The following is an 18656-nucleotide window of genomic DNA, read 5'->3' as shown; positions in this document are numbered from 1 at the left end:
TCGCCAGAACAATGCTAGGGAGCCCGAAAAAAGCGCCAGGCACCACTACCATTATCCGGCGAAGTGAGATGTTCAGTCTCTGAATAGAATAGAGTTTTGTACCATATCTGTTAGAGATCATACATAGAGAAATAATCAGTCTTCCATAGTTTAAACATTTTAAATGCAATGCCATATGGGCCAAAATTTTAACAACATAAAGATACGAAAGTAGGAGGCATGGGGAATCCAAGTCACCCAGCCCAGAAAAAATACCTGAAGGACTAGATAGTCCTAGTTCTCCCTGCAGGGCCAGCAGCCCCCCACCAGTGGGGGGAGGGGCAGCAAGCCACACAGGCAGATCGGGGGTCAAACCAACGACGACGGATGCACCAGGCAGATATATAAAAAAAAAAGATAAAATATTATCTGGATGGTGCAAGAATTGCAGAAAAAGAAAAACCAATAAAATATTCAGCATAATTTGTATACATAGATATATACCGAAATCTTCATTGAAACTAGACAAACAAATACTACAGTCTTATTGATAATTATCCAGGAGGGGAAAAAAAAAAAAAAAAAAAAAAATTAGACCCTCTATACTTGAACATGGACATGTGGGGTTTATGGGCCAGTGTGTAAAAAATAGGCCACAGGCCACAGCAATAAAAAAAAAGAAGAAGGAAAAAAAAAAAAAAAAATAAAAAAAAAAGGTTTTTAAAGTTAATGTCCCATTATATTTTACCCAGCTCAGGGGTCTGATGAGAGCAGCCTATATAGGAGTAGCCCCTGGATATGTCCAAAGTAAAAGTACACTTGCTGTCTCCCTGAGGAGAGGGATTCATATCTGCGGGGGTAAAAAGGGTTGCACAAGTCTTATATGAAAGGTGAAGAAAAATAGTAGAAAAAATAATAAAATAATAATAATAAAAAAAAAAAAAAAAAGGGGATATAGGAATTTTGAAAATTTAGGAACCCCAACAAAAAAATAGTGGATCAGTAAGGCACTTGATGTAATGGTATGACACCATCTGCAGCAATAGAAAGTCTGGGATGATTTGGAGATCACGCCTTATTGCAGGTGCAATGATCATAAGGGTTTTGCAGGGCTTGCAGGTTTTGCAGGCTTTTTTTTTTTTTTGGGTTAATGTATAGGGGCCAGCGCCGTATAATAAAAAAAAAAAAAATAAAAAACCAAAGAAAAAAGGGCAATAAAAAAACAAATTGTGTAGAATCGGACTGCAGTCAATTGAAAAAGAGAAACAAGAACTGCAATTAAGCAGCGTGCATAGCTCTGGTAAGCTAGGAGGCCTGTTCACGGATAGGACGCAGCTGCCATCTTCTGTCTTCTCTCTGGTTACGTCTGGAAGATGGGGTAGACCAGATAGGAGATGATCTGGGGGTGACAGGAAGACGCTGGGATGGTTGTTGTTCTAGCAGGCCAAGTTTAACTAACAGCTCCTTTCCCTCAATGACATTGTATACTATGTACGTTGTGCCATTGTGCATTATTGAAAGCTTGAAGGGGATGCCCCATCTGTATTTGATCCTGGCAGTCTGAAGAATACTTGTAACCTCTTTCATCCTGCGTCTGCGGTCTAAAGTAGCAGGGGAAATATCAGGGTATATTTGTAATCTGATTCCATCCAGCTCAATGCGGTTGGAGTTTCTGGAGGCTCTCATAATATCTTCTTTAGTGACAAAATCTCTCATGCACATTATTACATCCCTGGGGGGGTTTTCTGGTGGTGGTTTGGGCCTAAGAGCTCTATGCATTCTGTCACATGCAAATGCTGACATTGGTTTGTCTGGGACTAGGCCATGAAAGAGCCTATTTATGGCTTGAGGTAAATCTGTGATAGACTCTGGGATACCACGCACTCTTATATTATTGCGTCTGTTTCTGTTGTCCAAATCCTCTATGTGGGCTTGCATAAAGGAAAAGCTGTCAGCCAGGGTCTCATAATCTTTCCTGAGATCATTGTGTGCAAGAGCTAGTTCATCATGTTTCTTTTGATAGTATTTGATCACCTCTGCGGTCAATTTTTGTCAGGAAAAAACTAGGGCTGTGCAAATTAACTTTTAATTAATCGATTAATCTTTAATTTTTTTGATCGATCAAAATCTTTTTGATCGATTAAAATTCTTTTGATTGGTACTCACCTCTTCGCCGGCTTCTGGGCCTTCAGGGAGTTCCGTCGGAGATCCGGTGACGTAATGGACACCGGCGGGGCTTGCCGTGTCCATCTGAAGGGCTCCTTTGCTGTGCCTTCATATCTGCATGCCGGTGGGACCTTACTATCTGCCACACGCAAGGGCTGTTACACTTCCCTCTATCACTTCCCTCTATCAACCTGGGATTCTACAGCCATCCACTGGGAGTTGTGATAGTTCCCTTCACGGGACATCTACATACCGACGGACTGATGTTAACCTCTCCTCATCTGGATTCAGCAGTGGTATCGTTGTACACATTTTTATACCAGTATCATACTTAGCTACATGTTTTTATGACTGCTTTTGGTACCGTTTGGTATTACTCGCACCATTTTTACAGTTTATGTAGCTACATCGATTTTATCTCCAGTGCAATATTTATTTGGTTACCTACTTGAAGGCTATAAAAGTTTTAATGCTATTCCCATCGAGCGCTGCCTTTGTGTGTTTTTTGTATCCTGCTATCCTTTTTTCCAGTTGTTTAGCTGCACTGGGAATCAGCCTGCAAGGAGATCAGCTAAAAGTAGTTGGATCTGTATGTGCGTTATAATTAATCGAAATTAGTGGATTAATTGATTTAAAAAAAAACGATTAATCGAACAGAAAAATTTTGATCAGTAACAGCCCTAGAAAAAACAAAAGTTTTTCTAGACGTGATTCCTCTCCAGCCTGCCTTGCAAACACACGTTCAGGCCAAATGCTGCCCGACCAAAGCGCGGTCACGTACAACACGTACGACAGGACCATAAAGGGGAAGTTCCATTCAAATGGCGCCACCCTTTGGGCTGCTTTTGCTGATCCTCGTGTCATTAAAGGTTTGGTGAGAGATGATTTGTGCTTTTCAGTCCGTTACATCGTGACGAATGTACTATCTCCATGACGAATGCTAGTTTTACCAGAACGAGCGCTCCCGTTTCATACTTGATTCTGTGCGTTTTTTCCCCCTTGGAAAAGCATACACACAAGCGGTTTTCGTGACGGGAAAGAGACCCCCGGGAATCATGACAGGAAAAAAGAGAGCTGGTTCTAATTTTTTTGCGGGCAATTTTCTTGTCGGGAAAACTGCTATGGAGCATACACACGGCCGGTTTTCCCGTCAGGAAAACTGGTCGTGTGTACGAGGCATCAGAGTCCTGTAAACAACTGTTCCTTTGTCTTCCAATGCATGACTTGTTCAAGTCCTTTGCCCTCCATCCACTTCCTGCCTACATAATTTCCTGTAGCATCATTTGCTGTCCTAAACTCATGAAGCAGTCCATTTGAATATTATTAGGGAAGACCTAGGCCCAAATTCTTAAAGGACTTACGACGGTGCAGCGCCATGTACGCCGTCGTAAGTCCTAATCTGACCCGTCGTATCTATGCGACTGATTCTTAGAATCAGTTACGCATAGATATCCATTAGATCCGACAGGCATAAGTCTCTTACGCCGTCGGATCTAAACTGCAATTTTTTTTTTGCCCGCTAGGTGGCGCTTCCGTCGAATTCTGCGTCGAGTATGTAAATTAGCTAGATACGCGAATTCCCTAACGTACGCGCGGCCAACGCAGTAAAGTTACAACGTTTACGTTATGCCTTTCCCGGCGTAAAGTTGCGAATTTGAATTCCGCCGGGTGATTTTTACGCTACACAGCCGCAACTTTACAGGCAAGTGCTTTGTGAATAAAGCACTTGCCTGAAAAACTTGTGGCGGCGTAGCGTAATTTGGATACATTACGCCGCCACAGAGATACGTCCAGTGTACAAGAATCTGGGCCCTAGTTTTCAAAAACAATACATGTAACTAAAATTTAACAATTCACATATTTATGCCATAAAAATCGCCAAAATAGCCATAGCAACACAATGGAAGGATCCGTGGGAGCAGTTTAAACGGCAATCCATAGAAAAGAAGTGTGTTGTAAAATCAATCACGGACATTATAAATGAGGAACATCATGCAGGTTTAAGCATGAAAGCTTTGGATGCGGGGGATCAAGCCACCTGTTGCCGCAAACAGGGATCCAGGTTTAGAATGAATGACATTCAGTCCTCTGGAAAATGGATTGACTCCAGTGAGGCTAAGCGAAAAGATGGCTTGGCTAAATGAATACCTGGACAGGAAATTTTATTGCAGGAAGGTTTTTCAAAGGGGTTTAGAATTCCTAGTTCATCCAGCAGTATTGGAGTGAGGTATTTGTTATGGGCTTGGCAACACCCACAGATGGTAAGTTAGCAAAGGAGGTCAGCTTAGACAGAATGAGGGGCTGTATCTGCCTTCTCCCATTCCTGATTTGTGGGGTTCGCCTCATTCAAAAGAAAGAAACAGACACATTTTAAGTCATTCATAACCTCTCATATCCAAGGGTTCTGCAGTGAATGATGCTATTGATGAAAATTTGAGCAAGGTAGTCTATGCCTTTTTTAAAGGGAGGTGGTCATGGTTAGAAAGGCTGGATTTGGCATTTTGATGGCAAATGCTGATACTAAATTGGCTTTTCACTGGCTGTCGGTATAGCTCAGTTTTCAAAAATTGATTGGTGATTGCCTATGGGTTGTTCCATATGTTGTACTTATTTTAAGATGCCAGCACATTTTTTGGAAAGGGTTGTACGGCAAGTGTTGGGTGGAACAGCAATCCTACACTATCTGGATGACTTTTTTCTGTGTTGGTAGAGTGGGAACTTCCCAATGTCAGCCATTTTGATTTTTTTTTTTTACAGATTTAGGGTGCCTTTATCACCTGGCAAGATAGAGAGTTCGGCCACCATCATGATCATTTTAAGAAATTAAATTGATTCAATAAAAGGGAAAGCAAGTTGCTGGATTTCAAAATAAGTGATGTGTGGCAGGTAATTTTGCAGGGGTATCTGTAAAAAAGCTCTATCTTAGGAATTTGCAGAGCCTATTGGGAAAACCTAATTTTGACTGCAAGTTGGTGAGGGCTGAGGCTGGGTTCACACTACTACACTACTTTCATCCTACTTTGCTCTGTGTTCAATGTTTCCCTATGAGAGCGTCTTGTAGCGTCCTACACAAGTCGGTCCGACTTTGAAAATGCTCCCTGTACTACTTTTGGTCCTACATTGATCCTACTTCAGGCCCATTGAATATCATTGAAGTCGGACCAAAGTAGTATCTTGTTCATGAAAGTAGGATGGATGTAGGACCAATGTAGGATAAATGTAGGACCAATGTAGCAGAGCAAAGTAGGATGAAAGTAGTGTAGTAGTGTGAACCCAGCCTCAGGCTATGTTCACACAACTACACGACTTTCATCCTACTTTGCTCTGCTACATTGGTCCTACACTGATCCTACATTGGTCCTACATTTATCCTACATTGGTCCTACATCCATCCTACTTTCATGAACAGGATACTACTTTGATCCGACTTTGTGATAGTCTGACTTGTTCTTTGACCAATCAAAACAATCCCAGACTGAGATAAATTCCTTTTACTGCTGCTGTAATCACATGTCGGATGTCAAAAGTCGGATGGTTAGGACAAGGCTCCTACTTTGGTCCGACTTCAATGATATTCAATGGGCTGAAGTAGGATCAATGTAGGACCAAAGTAGTACAGGGAGCATTTTCAAAGTCGGACCGACTTGTGTGGACCAGTTAAGACAGCTCTCATAGGGAAACATTGATTTTCACACGTCATGCTACATGAGCTCCCAATGTCGGAGCGTTTGTCGGACAAGTGTGAACCCAGACTAACTCTGGGCTGGTTTGTCAACACCACTTTGTGAGAATTACACAGCTGGCATGAAGGCCTACATGGAACTCTAGATCAGGTATATGTAATTAGAGGACCTCCAGCTGTTGCAGAACTAAAAGTTCCATGAGGCATAGCAAGACTCTGACAGCCACAAGCATGACACCCAAAGGCAGAGGCATGATGGGACTTGTAGTTTTGCAACAGCTGGAGGTCCGCTAATTGCATATCCCTGATCTTAATGTTCCTCTTCACTTTAAATAGGTGATTTATTTGCCAAGAAAAAATGTGCGGGCTGTTGCTATGCATCTGTTAACTGATGCTGAACACATGACAATCTCATTGAGTGACATGGCAGTGTTTGGCGGGATTTTGAGAGGTCCTGTTCACATTTTGGAGAACAGCTTTTTGAGAGATTAGGTACTTTTGTACCTACTAGCATTGAAGGTGGAAATGCTTCCACATCTTCGATCACTAGGATGATTTCAGCTTTGACGTTTTTTTGTTTGCTGTGAAATACAGGCAGATACTTAACCACTATGCCATGCCATGCCATACCATCAGGGAGGCATGTGATTGGACCCACATATCTGCAGCAGGACAAGGACCCCAAAACATACAGCCAATGTCATTAGGAACTATCTTCAGATTAAAGAACTTAGTGGAAGTGATGGTTTGGTCCCCACAGAGCCCCGATATCCACGCCATAGAATCTGTCTACCAGAAGGATTTGGGGTTTTGTGGTTAATTTTCCAAGATGTTTAGAACAACCTACTTGCTGAGTTAATTTAAAAAAAGCGATTGTACACAGAAGAATTAATGCTGGTTTGAAGCCAAAGGGTAGTCACACAAAATATTGATATGATTTAGCCTTTTCTTCTTTTATTCGTTCACTTTGAATTTTGTAAATTTAAAAATAAACAATTAAAAAAAAAAAAATTGAAAGCTTTCTTACTTTACAGCATTTCTTCACATTCGCCTAAGCGCACGGGGAATGCAAAACACGCCAAAATTGCGCCATGATTTTACCACGATTTTGAAGTGGTTTGCTGCCAGCGGTCAAAGCGTTCCTCCCCTAACCGCAGCAGCTTCTAAACTCTTGTAAATGCCTAAAAGTATGTTTGCATGAACATACAGTATAGGCTTTTACGGAGTTGAGTTTAGGAGCTTTGGCAAAAAAATGCCAAAAGCTCCTAAACTCAAGTTTAGACGCTGTAGTGTACATGAACCTTAAACTTTTTCACAGTTCTGTATAAATAATGACGATTTTAATATTACCTTATGCTATTTGTTTTATTATTATTTCAATGTTGTTATTTTACCAGGATTTAATTTTATGCTGATTATTTTATATTCGTTATTTTAATTTTCATTATTTCATGCTTCTGCCTTTTTATTCCGCCAATAAAGCTTTTCTTAATTTAAGGCTCAAGGTGTTTTTTTATTGTCAAGAAAAAAAGCAGCACTATTAGTCAAACAACTGCTTTGCACAGAGCAGTTACAGTACTTGCTGATTGGAGGGGGAGAACATAGATATAACCTTATTGTTGAGCTGCTATTCCTTCCTTTATTATTCTATTAAAGCCACGACTCTCCAGCTGTGTCTGCAGTGGAGGTAAGTAAAAAGTCAGGATGTTGTATCTGGCAAGCATACCTAGATTAGAAACCGGCTTGAAAAGAATTACAAATTTGTGAGCTGGTACGACAATTTATATATGTGCATTTCAGCTGTTATTTTACAGTTCAATTTTTGGCTGCACTTATGATGAAAAACTATCAGAAATCTATTATAACTGAAAACATTTAAAAAAAACTGAAATCATAGAGTGTTTTTTTTTTCTGGTCAATAAATAATTATGCCCATCCTAGCACTAAAAAGTACTTTGCATATAGTTATACAGTATATCACATTTAAAGCTGAACTCGGGGCAGGCATAAAATACACAAATGAACACAGTTCTGTATTCACTAATACAAAGCTGCATTATTATGATTATTATTATTATTACTAATATTTAGGATTTATATGCCGCCAACAGTTTGCGCACTGCTTTACAACATGAGGGCAGACAGTAAAGTTACAATACAATTCAATGGAGAAGGAATCAAAGGGCACTGCTTGTTAGCGCTTACCACCTGAAAGGGAGGATCAAGTGAAACAAAAGGTAATAACTGTGGGTGATGGGCTGATGGAGAAGATAAAAGTACAGATTCTCATAAGAGAAGGGTTTTCAGGTATCGCCTTAAAGTGAACAAAGTAGGAGATATGCAGACAGTTTTGGTTAGGGAGTTCCAGAGGATGTAAGAGGCTTGGGAGAAGTCCTGGAGGTGAGCATGGAGCGGTGACAAAAGGCTTTGTGGTGTCATTAGTTAGGAAGTGGCATATTTTAGAGATGTTGTGGAGGTTGAGATGGCAAGCTCTGGATAGTTTAACTACTTGCCGACCTGTTTGAAGAGGAATAGCGTTGTTGTGGCACATGCTTCTCCATGTGTGGTATGGAGCTGAGTGAGAGGAAGATGGTCCCCACCCAGATCCATACCATTGCAGGGCAGAAGCAACGTCAAAACATCACTTCCTCCCATAGCTCTTAAAGGGACATTTTTTTTTTTGCATTATAGTGTAAATATGAGATCTGAGGTCTTTTTGACCCCAGATCTCATATTTAAGAGGTCCTGTCTTGCTTTCCTTCTATTACAAGGGATGTTTACATTGCTTGTAATAGGAATAAAAGTGACACATTTTTTTTTAAAAAGAACAGTGTAAAAATAAAAAATAAACAGTAAAATAAATAAGATTTTTTTTTTTTTACGTGCCCCGTCCCTCCGAGCTTTTGCACAGAAACTGACCTATACTTGAGTAGAGCCCGCACATGTAAATGGTGTTCAAACCACCCATGTGAGGTATCACCGTGATCGTGAGCAAGAGCAATAATTCTAGCCTGAGACCTCCTCTGTAACTCAAAACATGCAACCTATAGAATTTTTTAATTATCGCCTATGGAGATTTTTAAGGGAAAAAGTTTGTTGCCATTCCATTGTTGCGCAATTTTGAACAATATAAAAAAAATTGGGCTAACATTACTGGTAGGGTTGTCCAGATACCGATACTAGTATCGGTATCGGGACCGATACCGAGTATTTGCGGGAGTACTCGTACTCGCGCAAATGCTCCCGATACCTAAATAGAATACTTTTTTTGTATTTATCAACATGTTCTATGAAAATTCTTTGAGTTTTTTACTACTGCGTGACAAGCAAATAAAACATTTTTATTCATTTTTACTCATTTTTATTCTTTTATAATGTCTTGAGTTAGAGTTCTTCATAATTCTAAAGAAAATATCCTTAGTCTGTATTGTGGTTTGAAAACTGTCACATGACATTTAAAAAAAGTATCGGTATTCGGTATCGGCGACTACATGAAAAAAAGTATCGGTACTTGTACTCGGTCCTAAAAAAGTGGTATCGGGACAACCCTAATTACTGGTGTCTTATTCCTTAATTTAAAAAAGTGTATTTTTCCCCAAAAAATGTGCGCTTGTAAGACTGCTGCGCAAATACAGTGTGACAGAAAGTATTACAACGACCGCCATTTTATTCTCTAGCTCGTTAGAAAAAAATGGATATATAATGTTTGGGGGTTCAAAGTAAAATTCTAGCAAAAAAAAAAAAAAAACAGTAAACACCAAATTTTAAAACGAGGCTCTGTCCTTAAGTGGTTAAAACAACAAACTTTGCGCCAAAGGAAAATAATTGGTGGCAAAGATATATATATAAATGTGAACTCACATGTATAAAATTAGCTGCAGTGTGATTGTGTGCAAATAGTAATACAGATAATGAGTATAGAAAAAAATACACCGCGCTCAGTATCTCAATACTCAATATACAGTAGTGCATCATAGTCAATTTCAAATCCCCAGAATTCAATCGTTCAATTCCGTGATAAAGTGCTCATGCTCTATGAACAATATTTCAGTGCTTGACTCCAACAGTGCTTAAGGTGCCCCCCCCCCCCTAGATGTACACCCCCCATACTGTATGACCACCTATCTCTATTGTGGTCAGCTGCACTTTTAGAAGGATAATCCTCTTGGTGATGTCAATACATATGGGACTCTGCGATATTGTTTACTCAAAAGGTGGTTTGGTCAATGGGCACCATGAAATGTGTGTGTGTAAAACGTTTACCCTTTTTTGACAAAATACATTTTATATTGATGGTTTTACTTTATGAGTTCGTCCTCTCCCACAAACCACCTTCTGAGGAAACAATACTGTAAGGTTCGTATGTATTGACATCATCAAGAGGATTATCCCTCTAAAAGCGCAGCTGACCACACTAGAGATAAGTGGTCATATAGTGTGTTGAGGGTACATCTATGGGGGGGCACCTTGAGCACAGTTGGAGTCAAGCACTGGAATATTGTTCATAGAGAACAAGCACTTTATCACAGGACTGAACAATTGAATTCAGATGATTTTAAATGGACTATGATGCACTATATTGAGTATTGAGATACTAAGCGTTGTGTATTTTCTTCTGTATTCAATCTTTTGATAGTATTTGAATGTGCTTGGGTGTATTGTATTGTGATTGACATTGACATTGACATTGATTGAATGTCATTGTAAAACAACCCATTCAGTTTAAAATAGAAATGAAAGTCATAATAAATTCCTTTTTTTATAAGTGATTACATTCTGTTCCCCCCGTTCTCAGCTGCAGTACACTGATCTTCCCAGTGGAGGGCTGTACAGCGGGGGCGTGTCAAGACAAGTCTGATCATTGAAGGAGAGCACGCTGAGTTCCCAGTACAGCCACAGAGCACACCACGCTGTGCTCTCAAGCCTAGTGTGGTCAATTTGTATTAGGATAGCAGAGGGACTGGTAGGAATACCAGGGATTTCACACAAAGGAAGCAATACAAAGATAGCAGATTCATTTTTCATACAGGTACATGGTACAGCAGGCACATATCAGGAATATGAAATGTTGGGGTAACAAACACTTTAAGTCCTTTGGATATACAAGTCTATATCTCAATGTAATGCTGGGATTGAAAGATAGGAGGTGGTTTGTTAAAAATCCCCCTGAGTTGTTCTGACACTACAGCTACTATGGAAACATTAGTACATGTGTTATGTTTCTCCCCTCTGTTCAATTGTCCCATGTTTTTGCTTCACCTTAAATTCGAGTTCCATCCTTTTTATGTTTATTAAAAGTCAGCAGCTACGAACAGTGTAGCTGCTGACTTTTAATAAACAGACACTTACTTGCTCCAAGGTCCAGCAATGCAGCCACCCGGAGCGTCGCTCCTCTCCACCGGCACCTCCATTCACAGTGTGAGCACCAGGCCATGACAGCTTTCGGCTTCACGGCCGGGGCACTCACTGCACATGCGTGAGTTACGTTGCTCTCTAGTAGTGGACAGGCTATCTCCTGGGACCTGTCACATATCCCAGGAGATTGCCTAGAGGAAGGGGCCGCCTAAGGCGAGAAGAGGAGTCGCCTAGGCGGCACGCAGGTGGAAGAAGGAAGTGGGACAGGAAGTCACACTCCTACCGAAGCCCCCACTCCCCCCCCCAAAAAAAAAATAAAATAAGTAAGGGGGTGAGTACTTTTGGGTGAAACTCCGCTTTAAGAATGTTTTAATGAAAGCCCAGTCTAGATAGTCACAAACCTTCAAAGCACATTTTGGAGAGAAAGGACAACAGGTTCACAAGAGAAATGCAAGAGGCCATCTACATCAAACTGGAACAACAATCCCTGAACAGTGGTGGTGCCCACTGCCTTTATCACCATCTGTCTTCTACATATAATGCTGTTTTAACATCTCTACCCCATTAATTTGACAACGGTTCACACCTTCAGCCGTGTGAATAGAGGAATTAAAGTGGAGCTCCACCCAAAAAAAAAGAAGCTCTGCTTGTTTGCTTCCTCCCCCCTTCCGCTGCCACATTTGGCACTTTTCAGGAGGAAGCGGATACCTGTTAAAACCAGATATACGCCCTTACTTCCGTGTAAGATCGGAAGGCTTCACTTCCTATTTCCCTTAGTGAAAATGCCGATGGATGGATCGGCTTGGGGTGCCGACATCGTGGGCTCCCTTGACTGGAAAGTGTCCTTATATTACGTCACCAGCTGCAGTATTTGTAGCTTCTGACTTTTCACTCCCCCCCCCCCCCAGGCTGGAACTCTACTTTAACACATATGCAAACATCTTGACACTGAGGATAGGATAATGTAGAGCAGAGTGGTTCCATAACTTTGCTCTACAGAGTTACAGTCTACAGTCTGCTTCCCCTTTTTTCACTGACCAGTAAGAGGTTGGGGGAGGTACAAGACCTCCAAGTGTTGTATAATTGGAGCAGAAAAAAATCAGGTCTCTTGCACTGGCAGGAAGGGCTGTGCTGTGTTGAAGGCTGTGTTAATCTCAGAACTGAAATAGACAAAAACAAAAATAGTTTGGAAGGTAAAAAATCCTCTATATATGTTATTGTATGTAGCACTACCCCCGCAGGAGCTGCTGGTTATATTTTGGGTGGCACGTTACCTTTATGTTCTCGCCACCTAGGGTAAGAGGAGAGTCTGAAGAATTTCAATGTCCACACAATGCACATTTTTTTCTTGGATTTATTTTTGCAGAACTTTAGAAAAGAAGGATGAAGGGTGGAAGGGTAGGTAGGTTGAGGTGCATAATCAAAAGTTGAGAAACACTCCTGGTTCCAGCAACAGTTTTCATCACCACTCTAGCCAGAGTGGGTATTGCTCACCCGGATAGGTCCCTCTCACTGGCCTAGCAGCCGTGATGGCACACGAAGTAAAGTACAGTCTCTGCCACAGACCTTTCTTTATAGATGAGACTCTTTGGTTCGGAATCCTTTGCCAGAGACGAAGACGCAGCCCTGGGCCAACATGGCCGGGAACCAGGATTTCAGAACACGCACCTCAGGCCAGGCCGGCCACGAGGCACGGACGGACAAACAGACCCTGCACCAATGGCGTCTATCCCTTAAGTACTCCTCCCCAGCATGCACAGCGGGGCGACCACTCCCACTGATTCGCTGCCGAGGGGGACACTCAATACACCCTGACCTTGCTGCTGCCACCCTTGGCCTGGAGTGGTAATGACACCCACAGGTGAGCAATGGTGGATACTCTCAGCACAGCCATGGCTGGAACAGAGGCTAAATTGCCCTTAATCACTCTGGTCTGAGCCAGATAACAGCACAGACCCCCACTAAATTTAAAGCAGCGCCTGTTTAATAGGAGCAGGGCGCTACATGTATTTAGTTACTTACCTTGAATCCAGCTTTTATTATAACCTAATAGTATGCGTAGAATAATGTGCAAAGTGTGTTAAGCCATTTCTTTTCCTAGCTGCTGTACATGGGCAAAAGGTGAGATTTCATTGCCTGTTACTATGGGTTAACACACATCATTGCTCTTTGTGGTGCTTTATTTAATAAGCCAGCAAATGCCAGACATATCAGGTTTGACAGTTCTTTCATATTGGCTTGTACTGCATGGTCCCCTCTTCTAGGATACTTGTATGCTAGATTTAGTTGTCCTTTATTTTTTTTTATTTTTTTTAATATGTACCATGTAGGCACTCAGCCATTGATCTTTTTTTCATGTAATAGCGTTGGCGTTCACATTTATGCACTACTTATTTAATGCATCAAAACACCATATAATCAATGTCAGAAGCTCTCTCACCTTTCCTCTTCCCTTGCTCTCCCCCTTTAGTTCTTTTACCCTCTCCCTTCACTCCACTCTCCTTCCCTTAATGCATTTGGATTGAGTTAACATCAAAGTAATGTCTTGGCACGGACAGACAAGCATGGAAAAGCCAAAGCTGGAATGTGATTGGACAGCAGCACACAGGAGGTAAACAGAATACTTGATCCCTAGTACCAATAGCAATGACAGTAATCTGTGTAAATATAGGAAGGCCTTTAAAATTGCTCTCTTTCTCTCTCTCTATATATATATATATTTGCTCTGTTTTTGCTCGGCAAGACAAATCTGATCAACAATGTAATTTAGTGTAATTTGTCCAAAGATGAGGAAGATAGGCTGAAAGTGGAAATCATATATATTGACTAGAGATGAGGTTCAAGTTTGCTGCTATCATTGATATTTACAGTGGATTCAGAAAAAATTTCAGTCCTGGTGAATTAAAGTATATGTGAACCCTTACCTTGTAAAACAACCCGTTTAGTTTAAAATAGGAGTGCAAGGCAAAACATTTACTATATATATATATATAGATATATATATATATATACACATATATATATATATACACATATACACATATATATATATATACACATATACACATATATATACACATATATATATATATATATATATATATATATATATATATATATATATACACATACATATGTGTGTAGCAAGATCTCTAACCCATTCAGTCTAATGAGGACCTCCAGAACTAGAGATAACTGAGATCCTTCTGTATAGGGTAGGTTGTGAGGCATAGTGGGTGCAAGGTGGAGGTTATTGGGCGCCAGACACTTCTTAAATGCAAAATAGATATTTATTTATCTTACAATCTTTTATGGCTAGGTTAGGGCCAGTCAGGGCCGAACCTACCATTGGGCTTGACTGGGCTAAAGCCCAGGTCCCCAGGGCCCCGGACGGCAACCCCCCTTTTTTTATTTATTTTTTATTAAAAAAAATGTGTATATATATATATATATATATATATATATATATATATATATATTTATATAATTATTATTATTATTATTATTAAAGGGCCCAGAGGTCTCCAGGGCCCGGATGGCAACCCCCCTTTTTTTTTTTTTTATTAAAATTTTTTTTTTTTTTTATATATATATTTTTTACATATATACTTTTTTATCAGTGATCACGTGACCTCTGTTCTCAGCTGTATAGGGGGCTTAAAGAACTGGGGGTGGAGACTGCAGGAGGGGGGGGGCATGTCAGTAGGAGGCAGAGAAACAGCAGTGCACTAATATTCCCAACGATTAGCTTTGCAGGGGGGCTTGTCAGCAGAAGTCTGACCATTGGATTACAAGCAGGTTACGCTTCCAAAAAGAGTGGAAGTAAGAAAACATGCTGGGATGAATGTGCTTTTATGCCGTGATGCGGTCAGTTTGAAATAGGAAAGCAAAGGGACTGGCAGGATCACCAGGTATTTTACACAAAGGAAGCAAAGAGAACAGTATACTTTTTCATATAAGTACATGGTAACACAGATACACATCAGCAGTGGCGGTGCGTCCATAGTGGGCGCAGGAGCGCTGCCCCCTCCTGGCGAGCGCCGGCCATCTGAATAACGGCAGCTGGTTGACTGTGTAAGTGTCTATCGGCTGTGGGCTGTAATCGGCTTCCAAATAGTTAACCAAGGGACGCACTGGGTTTGCATCCCCTGGTTAACACTGACACGCATCTCATCCAATCAGGTTCACTGGATCTGGTTACCGGTAACCTGATTGGCTGAAGCGACATCGAGGGCAGGAGAAGACATTGAGGGATCGTGGAGGAGGATGGCTGACCAAGAAAGGTAAGTGCCGGACGGGGGGGCAATCTGGTGGTATTTTGGGGAAATCTGGTGGCATTTTAAGGGGCAATCTGGCGGCAATTGATGGGCACAGTGGCGACAATGGCATGGCACAGTGGCTCCGTTTGGCATGGCACAGTGGCGACAATGGCATGTCACAGTGGCGACAATTGATGGGCACAATGTCATCAATGGCTGTGTGTTGAGTTATTTTGAGGGGACATCAAATATACACTGTTATACAAGCTGTACACTCACTACTTTACATTGTAGCAAAGTGTCATTTCTTTAGTGTTGTCACATGAAAAGACATAATAAAATATTTTCAAAAATGTGAGGGGTGTACTCACTTTTGTGAGATTCAAAAAGGGGTATTGCCACAAAAACTGTTTTCTTGCTTCTTACCCAATCTCAGTGATCTCACATCTTGTTATGCTGTGGAAAATTATACTGCGGCAGGTCGGCAAGATCCCGCTAACCTTCATAGCTGTATGTTGGTCTCTTTAAGCGAGATAGTAGGTGCGTGTGTGCTCACGCCGGCTGCATCACGGGGGTGCCAATGCTTGTGACCGGAGGTCACGATGACCGCAGGCCGAGAGTGCTTGCGGGCACAAGAGGCAGAACAGGGATGTGTGTGTGTGTAAACACACAAATTCCTGTTCTGTTTTGTGAGGAAAGACAGATCGTGAGTTCCTAATAGCTACAAACCACGATCTGTCATTTCCTCTAGTCAGTCCCCTCCCCATACAGTTAGAAACACACAGTCAGGGAACACAGTTAACCCCTTGATGGCTCCCTAGTGTTAATCCCTTCCCTGCCATTTTTACAGTAATCAGTGCATTGATAGCTGTATAAATGCCAATGGTCCAAAAAATGTGTCAAAAGTGTCCGATGTGTCCGCCATGTCGCAGTCCCAATAAAAATCACAGATCGCCACCATTACTAGTAAAAAAAATAATAATAAAAATGCCATAAATCTATCCCCCATTTTGAACACGCTATAACTTTTGTGCAATATGTAGAAGAATACATATCGGCCTAAACTGAGAAAAAAATGCTTTTTAAACAAAAAAAATGGGGATATTTATTATGGCAAAAAGTACAAAATATTGTGGGTTTTTTTTCGAAATTGTCGCTCTTTTTTTGTTTATAGCGCAAAAAATCACAGAGATGATCAAATACCACCAAAACAAAGCTCTATTTGTGGGAAAAAAATTAGTTTGGGTGCAACATTGCATGACCTGACATGAAAGTGACGCAGTGCCAAAAAATGGCCTGGTCATTGAGCAGCCAATTCTTCCGGGGCTGAAGTGGTTAATGAATATGTATTTTACAGTGTATAGAGCTTAAAAAAGCATTTTGTTTATGAACAGAGCAAATGAATGCAATATGTTGATTTATTTAGTGGGTATTAAAATGGTAAAGCCAGATTACTTTAAAATACCATTGTCATTTAAGAGGATTATATTTTTGTTTTTCAATCAGTTTAAGCATAAATAGGTATAATGGTTTTATATGCTAAAATGTGTACTACACAACAATTCAATATCTAAATGGGAACAATTAATGCCTCTACCCAAACCTTCCCACCAGCACTTAAATCTAGCCTTGATACGTGTATAAGATGCCTATTTTCATGTTGATCACATTCTTTCTTGCCAACAAAAATAATCCAATATGCAAACACTCGCTTTAGTAATAAATAGTCATGTGATTGACTTGAACACTGCATCACCCTTATTCCCATACCTCCCAACTTTTTGAGATGGGAATGAGGGACACCTGTCAGCAAAAGTATGCAGTATAGGACACTCCCCTTGCTATTCCCCCTTAACCGCTTGCCAACCGCCTCCTGTAGATATACATCAGCAGAATGGCACGGCTGCGCAAAGCAACGTACCTGTACGTTGCTTTGAATTTTACCCGCCGTATGGGTGCGCGGGCGCCCCTGCCGCGAGCTCCGTGACCGTGCATGCAGGACCCGGTGTCCATAGGTGACCCTTGATAGTGTCACGGAGCTGAAAGGCATTTCCCTGTTCTGCCTAGTGACAGGACAGTGATCTACTGCTCCCTGTCACCGGGGGCAGTGATCACTGTCGTGTCACTCGTAGCCCAGCACCCCACAGTTAGAAATCACTAGCTAGGACACACTTAACCCTTTCCTTGCCCCCTAGTGGTTAACCACTACCAGTGTCATTTACACAGTAATCAGTGCATTTTTATAGCACTGATCGCTGTACAAATGACAATGGTATCCAAATAGCGTCAAAAGTGTTCGATGTGTCCGCCATAATGTTGCAGTCACGATAAAAATCACAGATCGCCGCCATTATTAGTAAAAAATGTTTTTAATAAAACTGCAATAAATCTTTCCCCTATTTTGTAGACGCTATAACTTTTGCGCAAACCAATAAATATAAGCTTATAGCGATTTTTTTTAACAAAATTATGTAGAAGAATACATATCGGCTTAAACTGAGAAAGAAAACCGGAGTTAGACTTAACGGTAACTCTTTTTCCAGGAGTCTTCCAGGACAGCCCTGAGATATGGCTCCTCCCTCCGGGACAGGAAACACATTCACCCCCAACTAGAAAAGGCGGTCCTCCAGGCCTCCTCCTCAGTTCATCCAAGTATTCCTGAAGGCTCTGAAAGGCATAACATACTAACAAACCGTCAGTACACACTTCCACTTCCAGTTAATAATATAAACACTGGGTGGGAAGCCAGGCTGTCCTGGAAGACTCCTGGAAAAAGAGTTACCGGTAAGTCTAACTCCAGTTTTACCCTTTCGTCTTCCAGGACAGCCCTGAGATGATTGACAAGAAAACTTACTTATCAGGGTGGGGTTACTGCCTGGAGGACCCTTCTGCCAAATGCCTGATCCCTCCCAGACATCAAATCCAGGCGATAGTGCTTGGCGAAAGTAGTATAACTTGACCACGTTGCCGCCTTACAAATCTCTTCTGGTGAGGCACCGGCCCTCTCTGCCCACGAATTTGAAACAGCTGTAGTCGAGTGTGCCTTAACAAACGGGGCCTGTATACCCTCTAACTCATAGGCTTTTCCTATTGCCATCCTGATCCATCTGGCAATGGACGATTTAGACGCTTTCTGCCCCTTCTTACTCCCCTAAAAATGTACGAAAAGAGAATCAGACTTCCTGAATTCCCTGGAAACTTCTAAATAAATTAAA

This window comes from Rana temporaria, chromosome 3 (assembly GCF_905171775.1).
Source record: "Rana temporaria chromosome 3, aRanTem1.1, whole genome shotgun sequence".
Lineage (NCBI taxonomy): Eukaryota > Metazoa > Chordata > Amphibia > Anura > Ranidae > Rana > Rana temporaria.
This window is presented reverse-complemented; position numbering follows the sequence as displayed.